General features: G+C 44.6%; 1 non-coding gene across 1 annotated transcript; it reads right to left on the minus strand.

Moving 5' to 3' along the window:
* Positions 1 to 265: 265 nt before the first annotated feature.
* Positions 266 to 337, minus strand: TRNAS-GGA (transfer RNA serine (anticodon GGA)). Its single transcript has one exon. It is a non-coding gene; the product is annotated as a tRNA-Ser (tRNA).
* Positions 338 to 5,917: the final 5,580 nt, after the last annotated feature.

The following is a 5,917-nucleotide window of genomic DNA, read 5'->3' on the forward strand; positions in this document are numbered from 1 at the left end:
GACTAAACTGAGGCTATCGTATTTTGGTCACATCATGAGGAGGCGAGAGTCACCGGAGAAGACAGTCATGCTAGGAAAAGTTGAGGGCAGCAGGAAAAGAGGAAGACCCAACAAGAGATGGATTGACTCAAAGCCCTCAATTTGCAAGACCTGAGCAAGGCTGTCAAAGATAGGACATTTTGGAAGGTCACATGGTCGCCACATGAGTTGGAAGCGACTTGACGGTACTTAACACACACACACACACTTGCCTAGTCCCTTTAACTGGAGATGCCAGGGATTGAACCTGGGACCTTCTGCATTCCAAGCAGATGCTCTACCACTGAGCCACAGCCCCTCCCCAAAAGTGTGAAGTGCTGTCAAGTCGCAGCCGACTGATGGTGACCCCAGCAAGGGGCTTTCAAGGCAAGTGAGAAGCAGAGGTGGTGCGCCATCGCCTTCCTCTGCAGAGCCTCCCTTGGTGGTCTCACTTCCAAGAACCAACCCTGCTTAGCTTCCCAGCTCTGATGAGATTGGGCTATACCATGCCGCCTTCCCTCCTGGTTTTCAGTAGGCCTCTGCAATACATAAATAGACATGCCCCTGAGTCTAGAGAGTAGTTATCATGAGACATCTCGACTCCTATCTAGGCTCCTTATTGGTTAGCCTGCAGGCTAGTGATTTCTCATCGCGGCCAGCTGTTTTAAAGAGCTCATTGCTGGCATGGCTTTAAAGAGACAGCCAAGTTACTGTTCTCACTTTACCACGAGTACCTCTTGCTGGCTCTTGGGGGGCGGGCAGCAGAGCCCAGGAGTCTCCTCTATATTATCAAGATATCAGTGCACACCGTTAATTCAGTGTTTGCATTAGCATAATCACAAGAAGAGGTTGCAATAACACCAGAAGGGCTCGAGTCATTGTAACGTCCCTGAAAGGGAATTGCTTCAGTACATATCTAGTTGTAAAGTTGCAACATTTTATTGACTCTGAATGTGTCTGGAGGGGAGGTTGGGCTAGAGGAAGCAGAAGCACGGATAAACAGTTCCCTGTAAACAATTCTATCTGCAGAACAGCCTTTTACGCTTTTTTCTTCTTATGTGGACCAACATACTTATGGCTCTCAGTTGCATGTAGTGTTCCTTTAAGCCCCCCCCCCCAGCAGTTGCAGGAGATTTGCTGGAAATCACCCTCCCTCCCCAAACAGCATTTTTCTCTTGCACAATATTAAATAAATTGAGGGCTGGTGTGGTGTAGTGGTTAGAGTGTAGGACTAGGATCTGGGATGACCAGGTTCAAATCCTTCACTTGACCATGGAAGCCTGCCAGGTCACCTTGGGCCAATCGCAGTTTCTCAGCCTAACCTACCCTCACAAGGTTGTTGTTAGATCACAGTGGGTAGCCGTGTTAGTCTGTCTGTAGCAATAGAAAAGAGCAAGAGTCCAGTAGTAACTTAAAGACTGACAAGATTTCTGGCAGGGTATGAGCTTTTGTGAGTCACAGCTCACTTCTTCAGATACAGCTAGAATGTGAGTCCATCTGTCCTTAAGTAGAGAAGAATGAATACAGACACCCAATGGCAATAGCATATAAATGTCGATAACAGGTAAATGACATTAGCGGGTGTGATTGGATTAGGTGTGATATGCAGAGGGGTAGTAGGTGTGGAGAAATCAGCATTGGTAATGAGACTGGAATTCCAGATCTCTATTCAATCCAGGAGAATGCATTGTCTTTAGCTTCATTATTAGGTGGTTGTTGTGAGGATTAAGTAGAGGAGAGGGGAACTATGTGAAAACCTGCTTTGAGTCCCTGGTCAAGAGAAAAGGGGGATATAAGTATGATATAAGCATAAATACCCATCGTACTGAAAACTAGTGGCACTTGGTGGTTGCTCAGAAATTAATCGGCTGGATAGTCAGCTCCTTTGTCCAGCTGCCTTGTCCAGCAAACATCCTGAACCATATGAACTAAACCTATTTTGTAAATGCTTGCAATGAATGTCACTTTTACTCCTCAACCTTGTCTTACTTTGTATCACCAAAGATTTTTAGTCATCATTTTTAAAAACAGTAGTTAAAAATTTGCAGGTACAAATTATACCATTAAGTGACTTTTCATTCATCCTCATTGAAATGCATGGTGTTAGAATATCGGACTAGTTTCTGGGAGATCCATTTTCGAATCCTCATTCTTCCATGGAAGCTTGTTGGGAAATGTTGGGTAAATTGCACATTGTCAGCCTAACCTACCTCATAGGTGGACATTTTAAGGATAAAACAGAGAACAATGTTGTAAGCCACTTTGGATCCCCATTAGAGAGTAAAGCAAGATATAAATGTCAGAAGAAATAAAATATTTTTATTGCATTTATGTGTTACCTTTCTTCCGTTATGGAATTCAGAAGCATACTTAGGGGCCCCAAGAGGTCTCCCATCAATGCATCATAACCCTAAAAGCCTGCTTAGCTTCAACGTACTTATCTATCACATGCCTTCCAACCACATCCTCTACAGAGTGCCAGCATACAACCAGTTTATATCTTCCCTATACTGCCACATAGCCACATCTATGAATATCTACATGCATCCATCAGCTTTTCACATGATCTGCTGCTGCCTGCTGTGTACAAAAGTTGAACTATTCATGCCACATCCTGTCTACTGCTGTTGTTTGCATTCTGCTTCATGTTTTGATCATTCAAAAGAATATTCCACTATACACAGGGACCATCAGTTTGCATAATCAACCCACACATGACATGGCATTTCTTTGGGGTTCCCAGCTCTGGGTTGGAAAATACCTAGAGATTTTTTTGGGGGGGGGCTGAAAAGGTTGGGGTTTGGAGAGGGTTGGGGGCTTCAACAGGATATTATGTCATAGAGTCCACCTTCCAAAGGTTCAAAATTATCTAGAGAGAATAGGTCTTGCTCCCCAGACCTTATTAGAGTTGGATACAGCAAAAGCGAAACAAATTATCAAACGGAGGGTGGAAGAGATCAAACGGCAGACTGATCTTTCGAGCGTGCCTTTTTTCCTCTCCCCAATAAACACTATTGTATTCTGCCACCGGCTTGTTATCTTTTGCTCCTTGAAGTAAAGAGATGCAGAAGAGCGTTTACCCTAGCCAGATGCTCTGCCGTGCCATCGGCAGTCTTAGGAGGCAGGTACAAAAAGATCCGCTTCTCGGAGAGAAAGTGTTCATGTATACTTGGGGAAGTAGAGATTCGAGAGCATGTGTTTTTTCATTGTCCTTTTTACAACAAAATGCGAATAAAGATTATTTATCCTCTACTAAAGAAAATCCCAGGTTGTTCTGAAAAAACTCAACTCGAAAAACTCTTTCTGATGAAAATTCATAGGTCACAAGTAATGTTGCTAAGTTCTGTGCTTTTGCATATAAAGTTCGCTGCAAGTACAATGGAAAAAATGTTAAATGACTTTAAATCTCAAGTTTTATATCCGTATATATCTGTTGCCCGTTATCTTCACTGGGTGCCCATGAGTTCTAGTACTATGGAAGTAGGGTTGTGAGGCCTGGGCTGGCAATCAAGAGGAGACCGGGTGGGCCAGGGACATGGTGGTGGTGGCAGCGTGATGTCGCTTCCCAGAAAACCTGGAAGTTATGTCATGCCTCTCTAGGAATTGCCAGAAAATATGGTAAAAGCAAAGAGTTTTACCATAGCATTTTTGGCTATTCCTAGAGATCACATTGCAAAATTATGTTGGTTATTGGAATATACAAGAGAATTTTAGAAGAAAACCAGCTTGTGTTTCATAGATTACAGCAAAGCTTTTTGACTGTTAACAAACACACACACAAGAGAGGCATGATGTCACTTCCAGTTTTCCTGGAAGTGAAGTCACACTGTCGCCAATGGTGATTTTTAATTTTTCTTTCTTTCTTCAGCTGGCCAATGACAGTGTTGGTGGCGAAGGTGTGCTGGGGACAGGAGATCTCCTGCCCCCAGCGGGCATGTGGAAATCATATATGAGAGAAAGAAAAAGTTCTCTCTGTCCTCTTTCTCCATCTCATGCATTATTTTTCCTCTTATCATTTCTCCCCTCAGAGGTTTGGTTTTCTACATTGATAAATGGAATGGAGTCTGTTTCTCTGCCTTCTATCTGTTGTGCTTCAGCTGCCTGAGGAGGCCTTCAGCTCCAGCAACTCCAGCTGGGGAGGAAGTCAAGACTGGAGAACCCAGCCTCCAGTCTAATTTTAAGTGCTGCTGCCCATGTCCCAGACCTGTAGGGATGCCAACCTCCAGGTGGTGGTAGGAGATCTCCTGCTATTACCACTGATCTCCAGGTCACAGAGACCAGTTTACTTGGAGAAAATGGCTGCTTTGGAAGGTGGACTTTATGGCGTGATACCCCATTGAAGTCCCTCCCCTTCACAAACCCCCCCTCCTCAGGCCCCACCTCCAAAATCTCCAGGTATTTCCCAACCTGGAGCTGGTAGCCCTACAGACCTGGTCCCAGCAGTGTGGATCCTGATGGATAATAGCTTAAAAAAACAATCAAACCCCACCACAGAGTAGAACGCCTGGAGAAAATAACTCAAATTTAATCTAGGATATCCCTAGCCTGTGACCTTCTCTAGCATTTGCCATTTCCTTTTATAGCACTCTGGCGGCAAAGGATTCCAAGCTCCAAATCCACCCCAGGCGTCTTCTGTCATCTCTTCTTTATTATAACCTGCATCTCTTTCGTCACCAAATCTTTGCTCTTATCACAGAATCGGTGCATCTGATCTTTGCCAGCAGTGTCTTTCTTGGCCCCCTGCCTGAACCTGTCTCAACCCTCTGATTTTTCTTCCTGGCGCCAGGATTCTCTTTTATAAATTAAAGAAACCCTTTGTATTGGTATCACCGGAGACCAGAAGAGCCAACTTCCCAACTCAGGTATGAACCATATATAAACAAATCTAGACACTGCAAATCTAGATTCACAGAGTCATAAAGCATTAGTTCGAAGGGAGCTTAGAGATCATTTAGTGCAACTGCCTGCTCAGTGTAAGAATATCAACTATAGTATCCCTGACAGAGGGCCTGTGCTTGAAGACCTCCAGTCAAAGAGAGTCCACCACCTCCCAAGGCAGTCTGCCTCACTGCTGAACACTGCCGAACCATTTGGAAATTTCTCCTTTAGCCCAAATCTACTTTCTTGTGATGACCACCCATTACTTCTAGACCTGCTCTCTGGAGCAAGAAAAAACAAAGCTTCTCCATCTGCTATGAGATGGTGTAGTGGAAACTGCGGAAGACCATTGTACTACGAGGAGGTAGATGGTGGTCAATGCAGCCCTTCCCCATGTGAGAGCAATCTCAGGTCATTAGGGAGTTTCACACAGCACTGTAAATGATGAGCACCTGGTGATGGGGGAAAAGGTTAGTTTTCACTCTGTTAAAAGAAGGGGAGGGCTTCAGATAAGCAGCCAGCCAGCCAGGAGGAGGGCGTCTGGACGGCTGCCAGAGAAGAAGCGGCTTGCTTGCCTCCCAGGAGACAACTTCCCATCTCCATATTCAGCCTGGATAAAAGGGTATTTTTGTTAAAAGATTACTTAGCTTGGGTAAAAGGGTGTATTTTTTGTTTAATAAAACTGCATACTTTGTTTCCCCCAACACTTGCCTATTGGAATCAATTCTTTACCAAACCATGGGTAATACAATTGGCGCTGTGAGCAGGATTCCAGAGGCAATATGGGGTCAAAGGAATGCAGGGAATGTGCAAAGCTGCATCCCAGGATGGTCGTGTACCAGTGCATGGGCTCCAGCTGCGCACATGTTAAACTCAATAACCCCACCTACCAAATGGGATACTGAGCTGGAAAAAGCAGGAGGTCCCACACCCAGGGCAATAAGTAAATGCTTAAAAAAAATAGGAATAAGGGAAGGTGCAGGTGTAGAGGAATGTGGCAAAGTGGGTTGGCTACTTCTCA

Source organism: Euleptes europaea, chromosome 4 (assembly GCF_029931775.1).
Source record: "Euleptes europaea isolate rEulEur1 chromosome 4, rEulEur1.hap1, whole genome shotgun sequence".
NCBI classification, from domain to species: Eukaryota; Metazoa; Chordata; class Lepidosauria; order Squamata; family Sphaerodactylidae; genus Euleptes; species Euleptes europaea.